Source organism: Podarcis melisellensis (genome assembly GCF_964234715.1).
Source record: "Podarcis melisellensis genome assembly, chromosome: 7".
In the NCBI taxonomy this organism is placed as follows: domain Eukaryota; kingdom Metazoa; phylum Chordata; class Lepidosauria; order Squamata; family Lacertidae; genus Podarcis; species Podarcis melisellensis.
The window spans coordinates 46,796,703-46,811,948 of record NC_138539.1 but is presented as its reverse complement, the minus strand read 5'-3'; the positions used below and the strand labels follow the sequence as shown (position 1 = coordinate 46,811,948).

The following is a 15,246-nucleotide window of genomic DNA, read 5'->3' as shown; positions in this document are numbered from 1 at the left end:
AAACTGTACCCAATGCCATTAGTGCCAATGAGTCTTACTGTCAGTGAGTCCTTTGCTAAGGATCAATCAGGAACTCACTCCGAGTTCCCATTTGTTCCTTTGGCACCATGTCCTTACCTGCCACATGTTTGGCATCACATATGATGTCAGGTGTGGGTGGTTTGGGGAACACTGTCATGCCTAATTACACCCACGGACGAGAGATTCCCAACCCTTAATCTAATTTGTTCAAAGAGCGCCCCCCATAAGTGCTCTCTTTATTTTGAAATCCCAGTATTGTTTTGGTCAGCCATAAATATATTCACCAACCAGCTCTTGATTGTTGTAATGTTCACACTGTTAACCCTTTTGCTTAGTCAAGATGTGGAAGGGATCAATTCTATACAGAAGCAGCTAGTGTAAAGGAAGCTGGTGTAAATTAAGTCAGCTTAAAGTTACACCAGATCCAAACACCATGAAGCAGGGGAGCTGTCACTGACTGATCCAGACTAGGCCTGGCAGATGGAAAACAAGCCTTTAAAAAGTTTGAGTTACACCAGCCTTTTTGCCAGCTTAATGTACTGGATTGCCAGAATGAGATGAGGGGTTTACGATCCAGCTGAAGCCCCCCACCCCCAGTCCTGCCACTTCCTTGCCCCCCCCAAAAAACACTCCCTTTTCATGGCTTACACCTGTTCAAGATCCACTGGACTCAAGTCACCCAGCTGGGTCCTGACTGAGCTGAGATGCAGGAGATAATGCTGGATTGAGGGTGAGAGAGGTAAGCCCAGTTTAGCCCAGCTGCACCAAGAACCTTCCAGCTCAGCTGGAGATCACCCCCAACAGATCCTGCTATAGGATTTCTACCTTATTGTTTTATAGTTGAATGTTCTAGAACTCTGTTGTTCAACCTTGGATCGCATGATGCTGTTGGACTACAACTTTTGTAATCCCTGGCCATTTCTAGAATATACCTTAAAGCCTAACTTGGAATAAGACACCTCCTGTATACCTACACTGATAATATACATGGTATAATCCTGTTGAGTTCAGGTTCCCAATGTAGGATTACAAATCCTGAATAATTAAAAAAAGGATAGAGATTTAAATCCCCTCCCGTTAACATAAAATTGTTCTATGAAAGCTTTTATTTATAGTCAGTCTGTTTTTTAAAATTAGCTTTGGAATTTTAAATTTAAAACTCTTCTAAACAGTTGGAATCCATTTTCTTGTTTATCTTTTGAAGATGTGATGAGTAGGTGTTCAGGTTTTTTCTTTTTTTTCATAGCATTAATGAAAGAAAGTTGAATAGGGCAGATAATTATTTCTGTAAGTGGGAGGGGAAGAGATCTGAGCAGGAATACTTCAAGCATTTTCAGCCTATTGTCCTCCATGATTGACTTGCTTTCCCAATGGAGCTATAGACTGGCAGTTTCCTTTATCTTCCCTGTAATAGTTGCTAAACGGCTTTATTGTGTTTGCCTCTACTGAAGGTACTAAAAGTAAATGAAGATATCTGCTTAAATTGAAGTGATATAATTATGTTATAGATACTTCTTGAGATACCATGTTTTATAGAAACATCACGATGCTGCTGGAAATGGCTCGCCACTTTAATTACACTTAGTTGGAAGCTAGTATCTCCTAATATGCTTATTTTTTCCTTTGTCTTTGTAAAATGGGTGATGCCACTCACTTGCTCCTAATAATATCTGGAAGATTTTAGCATGTAGTCAAGCTACTCTGATTTATGTTGACTGGGATATTATTTTCCCATTTAGAGTCAAGTATTTTAGTTTCACTAGGCATTTTAGTTTTCACTATCAGTATTAATAAGTGAGTAAGCTTATATGCATTTTCCTCTTTCTCTGTTCCTGGTTCATGAAGTAGTGAAGTCATTGCATCTCATACAACAGAGTAAGAAAGCTAATTGTGGATTTTAATGTCTTTTTTGCATCCCTGAGAATGTTTACTCAGAAGTGTGTCTCTTTCACTTTATTGGAACCTATTCCTTAGTCAGTGTGCCTAGCATTGCAACAATGGAATGACCTGGTGAATTTCCTGTGAGGAGACTTTCGTTCACATTCTCAACTTCTGCTTTCAAGGAATACTATCATTTCTAAAATCTTGTGTAAAGCTTGTATCCAAAGAATTCCTAAACGAATAACATTACTCTATATAGAATACATGTAGTTCGTTATATGTAAAGTTTATATAAGTGTGTAGCTTTATGCAGGATAGGTATTGGCATGTGGTATATTTAGGCAACTGTGGGTGCCCTCAGATCCACCACTAATGCCTGCTCTGGGCTCCCCTTTTTAAAAAATCTGGCTCAGTGTTCTGAGCAGTGCTATGTCAGTGCAGATTACTGTTTGTGACATTTGCAACCACAGACAAAGCGCTGCTACCTGCTACTTCCAGGTAAGCTTATCAGGACTCACTTGACAGAGAAGAAGCTCACCAGTGGGTATTTTGCTCAGGGCCACCTCCAAGACATAAGCCACCCCGATTTTATTATGTACACGTATGCTGGGAAGCAGCCACTGTCTGTGCAAAATTGATGTAGAGTGGTTTGCATGTGAGTTGACTTTTGCTGGTACAGTTGCTTCCATGTGCACCATGTAAGGGGTGATATGATAGCCATGTTCAAATATATAAAAGGATGTCACATAGAGGAGGGAGAAAGGTTGTTTTCTGCTGCTCCAGAGAAGCGGACACGGAGCAATGGCTCCAAATTACAAGAAAGAAGATTCCACCTAAACATTAGGAAGAACTTCCTGACAGTAAGAGCTGTTCGACAGTGGAATTTGCTGCCAAGGAGTGTGGTGGAGTCTCCTTCTTTGGAGGTCTTTAAGCAGAGGCTTGACAACCATATGTCAGGAGTGCTATGATGGTGTTTCCTGCTTGGCAGGGGTTTGGACTCGATGGCCCTTGTGGTCTCTTCCAACTCTATGATTCTATGATTCTACGTTTAAGAATTAAAATGAAGTAAAAGGCAGCTCTCAGGCTACCTCATTAATCTGTAAGTTGCAGTATGAGGAAGTGTGGACTAATTTGTACTCCTTCATTCCACTTCACAGTGTGGTGCAGAACAGTGGTAGCCAACATGTTGCTCTCCAGATATTGTTGGGTTCTAGCTCTAGCCAGCATGTCCAGTGGTCAGAGTTGGTGGGAGTTGTAGTCCATCAACATATGGACAGTACCACATAGGGTACCGCAGTCCAGGAGGTGTAAATCAGAACATTTTGCTCCCAAATACGGACAAACTTCTCCCTACTCCTAGTTGTAGCCTTAGTCATTTAACTGTTAAACAAAGAACATTAAAAAAAAAGCCACTCTGTCGTTTGAATGTTTTAATGGTGTTTGTTCCTCAGATGGCAGTTTTTTTAGAATACATTTTAAATACTGATTGTGATAAAAAATATTTTAGTAGATACGGGTAAGTAGTTCTTAAAACTAGGTCTTTAGTTCCAGGCTCTAAAGTAACTTAATGGGTATGTGTTTGGACACTTAATAATTTTAATTAGCAAGTCAGAGAGGATTTCTGCCTTCTGGTATTTGGTTGGATTTATTTGCAGTTTATTTAAGCCAAACTGTGTGGTTCTCCCCCTCTACCCTGCTGTTTGAATGCTTTTCTGTTTCTAGGGGCCAAGGATTGGATTCTTACAGCGTCACAGGACTTTGGGGATTTCAGTTTCACTGTGGGGAAATTGTAGGAAGAATCTGCAGTTCAAATGAAAAAAACGAACCAGTATGGTTGACTGTGCAATGCTTTTGAATACCAGTTGCTGGGAAATGTGAGCAGGGAGAGTGCTGTGGTGTTCATGTTCTGCTTGTGTTCTTCTTGGAGGCATCTTGTTGGCCACTGTGAGAACAAGATACTGGACTAGATTTACCTTTGATCAGTTCCATCATGACTGTCCTTATTTTTAAAACAAAAAAAATTCCTTCCAGTAGCACCTTAAAGACCAACTAAGTTAGTTCTTGGTATGAGCTTTCGTGTGCATGCACACTTCTTCAGATGGGTATCTGAAGAAGTGTGCATGCACACGAAAGCTCATACCAAGAACTAACTTAGTTGGTCTTTAAGGTGCTACTGGAAGGAATTTTTTTTGTTTTGACTATGGCAGACCAACACGGCTACCTATCTGTAACTGTCCTTATTTTTGTATCCCCAGATTTGTATGTTTTCATACCCGTGTACATGGCCCATCTGCCTGGAATTTTTTCTATCCCCAACTCCAAGTTTCCTCCTTCTATTTATGCCAGCCTTCTATAGTCCTCTAGTTTGAAAGCACTGGGATGTTGGGTGGAAATATAGTATGAAATGCAAATATGTATTCTAGAAAGTAAGGTTTTATTTTTGACTGCCTTAAAACCTCTTTCACTTGCAATTATACAGCAGTAAACAGATTTTGTGGTTACTAGTTTCAGTTTTCAACCTAAAATGTTGGTTTTGGAAGTGTGGCATGTGACCAGTATCATAAAAATGCACAAGGACCTGCATACCGTATTTTTCGCACCATAGGACGCACTTTTTCCCCTCCAAAAATGAAGGGGAAATGTGTGTGCGTCCTATGGTGCGAATGCAGGCTTTCACTGAAGCCTGGGGAGTGAGAGGGGTCGGTGCGCACCGACCCCTCACGCTCTCCAGGCTTCGCGGACCTCTTCGCAAGGAGCGGGAGCACTCCGGCTCCTTGCGGGGAGTTGCCAACATGGCGAAGCCTGCGCGCGCTGAGCTCAGCGCGCCCAGGCTTCGCGGACCTCTCCGCAAGGAGCCGGAGCGCTCCGGCTCCTTGCGGGGAGTTGCCAGCATGGCGAAGCCTGCGCGCGCTGAGCTCAGCGCGCCCAGGCTTCACGGACCTCTCCGCAAGGAGCCGGAGCGCTCCGGCTCCTTGCGGGGAGTTGCCAGCATGGCGAAGCCTGCGCGCGCTGAGCTCAGCGCGCCCAGGCTTCGCGGACCTCTCCGCAAGGAGCCGGAGCGCTCCCACGGCTTGCAGAGAGCTGCCTGTTTGCGGGCTGGGGTCGGGGGAAGCTCGAGCTTCCCCCGCCCCAGCCCCGCGCCTGGGGGGGAAAATAATTTTTTCCCCTTTATTTCCCCCCCCAAAAATGGGTGCGCCCTATGGTCCGGTGCGCCCTATGGTGCGAAAAATACGGTAATTTGTTTAAAAACAAATTCTCAGATGGGGACATGGTGTTTTGAAGTCTCGCCTTTTTCTTTTGAGTATATATACTTACTTTGCCAAATCTTTATTAGGCAATACAAATATAGGCCATCATATATGAAAGTTTAAAATATATACAAATAAACAGCTATGTAAAAAAAACGATTTCCAAGACAATACCAACAGATCTGATTTTGGAACCATCTGGATTTGTAACAGTCCTTAAGTAAGTCAGAAAGCAGACTTGAAGGTTGGCAGTGGAAATGTCAACGCAACCAGTATTTTATAGTGCTAGCCCACACCTAATATTCCATTGTGTGAATACCTGGTTCTGCACACATTGTCTCATACTTGATTGACCTTGGGAGTCCCAGGATATGTCTCAAGACACTTAAGTGTATCTTATCTAAATCACTATTATATGCTTGTATCCAAAAAGTAGCTGGGATGACACTTTTGCTGGTATAAATTGGTTACCTTTCTGAAAACAAAAGCGAACTACCACTTTGCCTGTTTTATAGCACTTGTGTGATGGTTTCACTAACCTCAGTTGCTCTGGAATAAAATTCCAAGATATCTGTGTGTCTTTACTTGTTGGATTTCTTGTCCTCTTATTTTCCATTTCTTTAATTTCTGGAAATGAGAGAAGACCAGAATTTTTGTCTTCTCATAATTTATTGAGAGTTTATTGGTTTTTGAGAGTTTCTAGGAAACCAGGGAGAGTAAAAGACGTTTCAGACCAATCTTCGTCAGTGATAATAAGACTACATCATCCACGTACAGTAACAGTGGGACTGGACTTTGTTTGATTTTGGGGGCATGTGATTCTTTTTTTTTATGTGCTCTGGAAGATCTGATAAAAATAAAAAGGGGGGGCAAGACTGCACCCTTGTTTTACACCTTTCGTATTAAGGATGTTAGAAGAGAGGTGACCTTTGGCATTGTGTTTGATTTGACAAATGTTAAAGGAATATAAATTCTGTGTTAAGATCAGCAAGCATTGATTGATTCCTAACACTGCAAGCTTCTTCCACAATATCACACGAGAGTATATATGAAGGGGGAAGAATCTTTAGACACCCCTTCAGTAATCTTACAACACATGATGAGTGAAAGTTACCTATATTTTTATATGTTTAGCTTCATAAAGCAGATTGAATTTGTGTGTGTGTTTCTGTGGTGCAGTGTGTAGGACAGCTGGACTACAGCACTAATGGACCAGTGAAATAAATTTAGGCTGCTTTGATGGGTCTCTTTTGTCATGGCAATTGTCCCAGCAGCTTATTATAGTCAATAAGCTGAGAATTATCAGCTTGTGATCATCATTATATGTCAACCTCGTTCAACTGTCATAAAAATAATCAGCCCTGGCACTAGTAGTATTAATAAGCTTTTGATATTAGTGCCAGTAAGTATTTAATATTTGGAATAGTAGTAAGAAACACACACACACACAATACATTAATATCTCTCAGAAATATTACAGATCCCTTTGTTACGTGTATTTTATGCAGAGTATATTGAATTCTGGAGCAAGCCCCGAGTATAAATTCAGTTATTCAGGTTGATTGCAGCTTACGCGTATTTTACTTAAATGATTTCCACGTTGCATTGATTGTGAATAAATTAATAAATAAACAGAATGGGGGTGGTAGGCTCCTGCGAGAGCTTGTGATATTATTTATTAAATTTTTATATCGCTCTTTATCTGTAGATCCCAGGGCAGTTTACAACATAAAACACAAAATGCATAACGTAATAATAATAAAAATATCTCCCCCCCCAAAAAAAACCCATTTAAAAGGTCATAGATTGTTTAATCAGCCAAAGATCTGGTTGAGAGGAATATTTTCACCTGGTGCCTAAAGAAATGTAATGAAGACACTAGGCGAGCTTTCCTGGGGCGAGCATTCCACAAACGGAGCCACTGCAGAAAAGGTCCGTTTTCATGTTGCTACCCTCTTGTGGAGGAGCACACAAAGAAGCATCTCAGATGATGATTGCAGGGTCCAGGTCGGTTCATATGGGAGAGGTGGCCCTTGAAGTATTGTCCTTCGCAGAAACAGCATTTTATGGCCTACACCTTGATTGCAGGGCTCTGGGATGGTTGTACAAGGCCTGATTCTTTTCAGTCGCCTGTTCTGATTTTAATTCACTTTCTCAAAATCCAGCAATATATCTGGAAAGTTCATCTGAAAGTGCAGTCCTCTTATAAAGGGCATATTCTGTGGTGTTTTATCTGTCAAGAAAGAGATGGTGTAAACAGGAGCATTGAAGTTGTAATGTATTGGAAATATTTATCATTCATTTTAAAATACGTTTAGCACTATCACCATTATATAAATATTATAAATGGCCTACTCTACACGCTATGGCACTCATCTGTTACTTTTCTCCTGAGGGTGGTAACAAGGAAGAGGGCTTTTCTCGCTGTGGAATGTATTTTGCAATAATGTCTACCTGGCTCTGACACTAACATCCTTACGAAGACAAGTCAAGACATACCCTTTATTCCAGGCTTTTGAGGGATTATGATCATACTTATTCCTGTATGCGCATTTGGTGGGTTTATTTATTTATTTATTTTTAAAAACGCACATACGTGTATGCAAGTTTCCTAGAGTTCTTTGGTACTAGGCAACTAATAAATTGTTGTTATTATTATTGGAGATATTTATATGTGTTTGGAGAGGCAGTATGGAGGTATCCCAATTGATTTAATAGGATGCTGCTGAGCAGGGTACTTCCTGATTACTTCACAGTTAACTCCGGTTATCACCACTATAGGACAATTATGATGATGTGACCAAATACAAATATTTATATGCCTCTTGGGGGCAAGGTGGATTGACCCAGTTTTAATGTACGTTAACTAAAAAAGTATTATTGAATGTATAGCAATAGCTCAGTCAGTAGAGCTTGAGACTCTTCCTTTCAGGGTCATGGGTTCAAGCCCAACGTTGAGCAAAAGATTCTTGCGTTGCAGGGATTTGGGCTAGATGACCCGTGTCCCTTCCATCTCCACAATTCCATGATTCCTTGATTCTATTATAAACACAAATCAAGCTTTAAACAAACAAACAAATAGCTACAGTGTGCAGGCAGAAGAAACCAGTGCAAAAAGATTGACCACATAGGTGATGGCAAAGTTGTACATGTTTGGTGCAAGTGTTTGGTTATATTGTTGTGCCCCTTTTTTGAACTTGGGCTGTTGCAAAATTCTACTCCAAGCAGTATGTAGGGCACAGTTTGATGATTCCACCTGAAAAGATTAGTAAGTGCAGTTCTTGATGTCTTCTTGCTAGAACTGAAACATGTCCAGTGCATTCCAGTGCATTTCCAGTGCATTCCAGTCTCCCCCCTGGATGAGTCATCTGGTCATGCTGTTTTGTAGGTATAGTGTCTGGCACTATAAAAAAAAAGAACCAATGGCTCCGCATGACCAATAATGAATCACATCTGCTTGAGAACATCGAAAGTCTATATATGTAGTATTAAAGCCAATTGTGTTTTCTCTTACCTAGGTTTTCCTAGTTGACTTCAAACCATTGTTTCAAAATGAGGAAACTCTTCACATCAATGCCAATGTGATGCAACCCAGTGGCATGTTGAGGACAGCTTAAAACATGTTTCCTAGGAACAATTATAATTGTATTCAGTGTGCAGGGAATACAGTTAGCACTGGTTGTAGGGCTGGTCATGTAATGCCAGGCTCTGTGTTGACATTATGCATGACCCAATCCAATCATACTGGTTTATTGACAGCAGGGGCCACTATCCTTTTTGGGCCTATGGCCACAATTGCAAATTGTAGAAACTGTTGTGGGTGCCTAATTAGATAAGGGGAGACACCAGAAAAGGTCCTTCAGGCACAAGTGCACCTGTGGGGTATCACGATCCCTAACCTACAGGAAATTTGAACTGTTGGTTGACCAAGATTTGATTTGAATTTAGCTGTTTCTCCTGATTTTTTTTTCCAACTAGAAAAAAATACATGCATATTTATATATCTCTCTGTACTATGTATCTCCTTTGGGTGTTTATTTTAAAACTTGCTTTTAGTTGTTTTCATTGTATGTTTCTAAATCACTTTAAAACTTATGTAAAAGGCAATTTGTATAATAATAATAATAATAATAATAATGATGATGATGATGATGATGTGTGGAATTCATGCTCTACCCTTTCTTAATCCCAGTAGCCAAAAACAGTATAAGAAAGTTCCTCAGCTAAAATTTTAAGCTTACTTAGTCCTAGGGAAGTAAATGGGATTATTTCTGAGTAGATGTTCATAGCGTTGCACTGTGGAGCCAAATCAATTATTGGATGTTGTGATAATTTTGACTATATATACATAGAACTAATTTTGACTGTCAGTGAAGTATAAAGAAAATTAGTGACATACTGCAGTAATGTACTTCTCATATCCCTAAGTGGTGAAGAGTCCATTTTGGGAAAATATGGAGTATGTAAGAGTTGATTTTGCATGGAATTAATGCAGTGAGCAGAATCCAAGTCTGCCTGAACAGACCTCTTCTCACACAATGTGACTTCACCTTCATCCCTATGAAGTATCCTTCAAACTTCTGGGGCAGATTTTGAGATATATATGGAGCTGCAAGGAGAGGCAAGAATGAAGAAGTCTCATTACCTAAGTTGAAGTTATTTCTGATCTCACATGAATGGAGTGTGGTGATAAACAATGGCATGTGGTGAAGCAGGAGGTAACTAATGAAGTTTGTGAAGACAGGAAGAGAATATGAAAAGGACAGCAATTCATTTGTCTGCTTTGGCATTATGTATGAACTTACTTGATGCCATGGAAAAAAACTCAGGGTGAGCCAACTTTAGCAAAGTTCACTACCAATTTATAGAAGGTAAAGAAGAAAGAAAATGTTAACAGTATTCTTGAGATTAGAAGAATAGCAGCTGGCTCCTGCCTTGTGCCCACATTCGGTATTAAAAAATAGCACCATTGTATATATACTAAAATTATTTATACCTCAGTTATATTCAGCAAGGCATTTTGATGCTAGCTGTACTTGGATGGTACGGACTTTTTGGCAAGTTCACTTTTAAAAGCCTGTGTTTATTACTGTAATTTTATTTACCGTATTTTTTGCACCATAACACTTTTTTCCTCCTAGAAAGTAAAGGGAAATGCCTGTGCGTGTTATGGAGGGAATGCCTACGGGTGGCATGCCTACGGATTTTCCTCCTCTAAAAACTACGTGCGTGTTATGGTCGGGTGAGTGTTATAGAGCGAAAAATATGGTATATTATGTTGTTTATGAATATTCTATATTAATCAAATTTCCTGTCTTGAATCAATTAGGAGGTTTATTTTTATGGTGGAAAACACATATCTTAAATACATAAATAACAGAGAAAGAACCTCTAACATATGCTGTAATGTTTTTATGCTTATATATTATGTCATTATACATAAACCATAAAATGTTGTCATAGGCCAGTCCAACAGAAATGTTCAAAGCAATACATTCCTATGTGGGGCTGCCCTTGGGTCTAGTCTGGAAGCTTCAGCTAGTACAGAATGCTATGGCCAGACTGGTGATTTTTTATTAGATTGTAACTTAGAAGAACATTATTACACATCAAATAAAATATCCCATCCTAACCCGGAAGGTGGTGATTAAGCAATATCCTCAAACATAATATCCGCATAACATAATTTAGTTCTCACCCCAGACAACCATTTGCACAGAAAGCAAACCAAAGGGAGTCTTCTGATTTCCTTTTCACCCATATAACTTTTCACGCAGAGCTGTATCAATCAGTTGCAATAGTCTTTATTCTTTAAACCCTGTTCCTATTTTATTTTATTAGTCAGTTTTTCCACAAGTGCTATTTGCTATACTTTATTGCACCAATTTGTCAAAGAAGCACTCTCCAAATTATTTCAGTATCTCATCATTATTAGCCTGGCTGCTAGGAAGAAAAAGAACATATTAGAGGTTTTAACCATTAGTATTATCTCCCGTGAAAAGATTGAGTGCGATCAGCTCTGAACATTTGGGAGGAGGGCTGTCTGCTAATTTCCCATTCCGAGGTCTAAGTGTGCATGACCCAAGGCCAAAGAAATAGGCATAGCCCTGTGTTGAGTTATGGCCTTCATCTGTGGGGTTCATATACTGATGGTGGTATCCTATGATCGGGTGTTGAAATGCATCATATCCTGTGCTCTGTTGTGGTGCTATGGATGGGCCAATTGGTAATGTGAAGATAGCTATTTTATTTCTTTATTTCCATTAAAGTCAGTAGAAAGAAATTCCTACTGTGCAATGTTAACGGGGGTTGTGACCATGGATTGAAGAGGTATGGATATTTATGTATTCATGTATTTATTTATTTCCCACCATTTCCCCTGATTGTACTCAAGCCAGCTTACAGATAAAAATAAGAACCACTAAAAACATAGAAAAATAATAATTAAACAATTAAACATTGATAGAATTAAAACTATATTCGTATATTAAATCAAAACTATATACGTACTGTATATAACATCTATTAAAACCATACCAACAATTACAATAAAAACAGCACAACACTAGCCCTTTCATTAAAAGCAGGCTGTTCCCAAAAGCCCGCTGGAACAAGAAAATCTTCACATGCAAATGGAAGGAAAGCAAGATGGGATCCAGTCAGGCTCCTCTAGGGAGGGAGTTCCAAAGTCTGGGAGCAGCCACCGAGCAGGCCCTCTCTGGCGTCCCTACCAAGTGTGCCTGTGAGGATGGCGGAACTGAGAGAAGGGCCTCCTCAGAATATCTCAAAACCCAGGCAGGCTGTATGAGGGAATACAGTCTTTCATATAGCTTGGACCTAAGCTGTGTAGGGCTTTATAGGTCAAAACCAGCACTTAGAAACAGATTGGTAGCCACTGACACCAGTGACGCAAGGGAGTCACATCTTCCCTTATGCATATGGCACAAATATGCTCCTTCTTATGCCACCTACTTCCTGCACATGACTCCATCCCATTTTGGTAATTCTGCCAACATATCTGAGCAGTTCTGCTAGCTTAGTTTCATGCCAGCAGCATATACTGAGTTGTGTTGATGCATCAGATCCTATCCCCCTCAACGGACAGATCTTGAGTATAGGATTATCCAGGGCTGGCCCAAGACATTTTGGCACTTGAGTAGCCATACATCCAGGATTTCCCAGACATTACTGGGATTTCAAAGGTGGAAGCAACGTCTGGGGGGAATTTCTGGAAGGTGGCGTTTTGTCCTGGATATTTGGCAAGTAAACTGAAAAATTACAGGTTTTTTTTTTGGCAAGCCCCAAAATGGCACCTCCCTGTCAGGGAAGAAGGGGTGAGTGAAGATCTACATCAGGGACAATAGGGGAATAAAGATCAACATCGGGAATGAGGGAGAAATAAAGAGCTAATCTGGGAACAAGGGTGGAAAGAGACCAGTAGTGTCTCCTTCCACTGTAGCATTATGGTGGTGGGGCTGCTAAAGAGGCAGCAGATCAGGCGATGTGCTCCTTGGAGTCTGGATCTGCTGCCCCTGTGCATTCGGCTGCCTGAAGACTTCACCGAGTGACCTCACCTTGCTTCATGGGTGCGCCAACCTTGAGATTGCCTCCATAGTTGAGTAATTTTATGGACCTTTCATGGTGGCATCCAAGTCTATTCAGTTTAATTTCTTTTGTGGGGAGAGATTATTGATGGCTGGGTCCTGGAATTCATTCTGCTCAGAGGGGGAAAGCTAGGTACAGTTGGATGCACATCATTTTTTGCAAAATTGAAGTACTGTGTACCAAGGCTGCATAGAGAAGTGGCAAGGCTTATGAGCTTCATCCTCAGCTTTGACATGAGGCTTTTATACAACTTGTCATTTCTTTTAGTTAAAATGAAAACTATAAATGTACAAAACATACATAACAATATGTCAGATGCACAACATAGACATAATAGATAATAACCATAATTAGCAAAATGTCATTACCAATGGACACTGCCTACTTAATTTGCATTTATGTTGTTTTGCTAAAGAAAACTCATTAGTCTGAAAACTTATCAGATCATGCTAGTAAGGCAAGTGCTGTATGCTTATTAATACATGTATCATTGTTTCATGTTGTTTCATTACATTCATAGTTTCTCAAATGTTTCTTTCTACAGTATTGTGTACTCTTTGCATAAATGAAGAAATTGTGTTAACGTTTGAGGAAAATGTACCACATTTTATTAATCCATTATTTAAATATACATAGCCTGCAATGTAGGGACTTCTTCAGACTTCTGAAAAGGTGGAGCGGAACGTTTGTCACTCTCAGCGCTATTCTGCGAACGTAAGGTGCTTGATGGAACTAGATAATGTGCTATTAGTGCTGACCGTTCCAGGACCAGCCGCTAAATGCACAAACTGTTACACAAATGGGATGGGGAAATGGCTTTTTCAAGGTGAGAAAACACACTTATAAGCACACTAATTGTTTTAAAACTCAGCACATATCCGAGACCTCTACAGAGGTTAAATGGTTATCTGATACTGTAGAGAGGGTAACAGAAAAATTAAAATAAAATAAAGGGGCACGATCTGCGCATTCGTAACAGTGAAGATTGTATGAATATTCCCTAAACTTAATATTGTTGAACATTTCTACCATGATAGATCTGAGTCTAGCTGTGGCAGTGTGGGTAATCTGTTGGAGAGGAAGGGTCAGAACTATCATGTCAGCCGAAATGTTGAAGTCTTATTTTCTCTTCTCTTCTTATCAAGGTGGTAATCCTTTTAGAAACACCTTCTGATTTGTAGGGCGTTTCGATAATGTTTTTGTTGGATTCCTTAGCATATATTTCCAGATAGGTTCATAGGAGTAAGTATAGTGGATTCAGATGATACTTGAAACAACTAATAATGATTCAGTAATCTGAGACTAGTCCTAGACAATAAAATTCCAGGCATGTCGTGCAGCAACCTTAGTGGCTACAAGTGAAACATGTCAGGTACTCCTCTTTCTTTTGTTGTGTCAGTAACTCTACAGGCATCAGCATGCAAGGCAAGACTGGCAACCACCCCACTCCCTTATGTATTGGTGATTTGTTTTCCAGTCTTCATTAAAATCAGTCCCAGAATGGGGTACCACATAAGGTTATGTAATGCATCATCTGAGGCCCTTCTTTGTGTGCCTCCTCCGTGAGAGGTCCAGAGGGCAGAAACATGAGAATGGACCTTTTTCTTGCAGTGCCTCCCAGTTTATGAAATGCTCTCCCCAGGGAGGCTCACCTGGCAACTTTGGTTAACATCCTATGGCTTTTTAAACGTGTTTGTGGGAGGGAGGGTTATTGGTTTTTGTTTTATTATGTGGTTCATGTTCTCATTTTGTATTTTTATGTTGCAAGCCACTCTGTGATCTTTGGATGAAGGCCGTATACACGTTTAATTAATTAATTAGAACAACAATATTAAAATAAATAAAACCACAGCAACAAATTAAATTTACACCACAACACTGGATGAGTGACAAAACATCTCCAGCCAACCAACCAAATTCCTCTTCCATAGCAGTGAGAATGACTGTCTCTGTCACTTTCTCACTGGAACATTTAATTTTATTGTTTCTTGCAGCTTCCAGACATTCTTAATGTCTGAGTTGGAGTTGACTTATTTTGGAATGCAGAATAAGATACTTTCATCAGATGGTCAAGATAATAGCCTTGGGGTGGAGGTGGGGAAACAAAAGAGTTGAAGCCAGTCACCTGCCGAAGCCCTTGCTGCAAAAATTCCCATTCCCACGACAATTTTATATTTTGTTCTATGACCACTTGCATGTACGTTTCTAAAGGACATGCTGATGACTGCAAATTTGGCAAGGAATATAAGTGTGTTTCTCCACTAGAGTTGCAAAATGAAACAGAATGGAGACTGCAGTCTGGTTACTGGTATATAATAAGAATAACATCGAAGCTGATATGACACCTCATACTTCTGTAATTATTACTCTGGCAGCTTTCCTAATGCATCTGTAATGATTTACTTCTGAAGAGCCATTCTAGTTACAGAGTGTGCTAGAGCTATTCAGTGTTTAGAATTAGTTTTCACATAACGATTGTTGAAGTTGGTCT

General features: G+C 40.0%; 1 protein-coding gene across 6 annotated transcripts in view; it reads left to right on the top strand.

The window, feature by feature from the left end:
• DLGAP1 (DLG associated protein 1) overlaps window positions 1-15,246 on the top strand; it is a 282,912-nt gene that overhangs the window by 19,787 nt on the left and 247,879 nt on the right. The window contains exon 1 of one of the 6 annotated variants that reach the window (XM_081918046.1): window positions 1,974-2,108. The exons of the other annotated variants lie outside the window; for them this stretch is intronic. The gene's annotated coding sequence lies outside the window, so the exon portion shown is untranslated. Of the gene's footprint in view, window positions 1-1,973; window positions 2,109-15,246 lie in introns of those variants that run through there. 6 annotated transcript variants of the gene reach the window in all.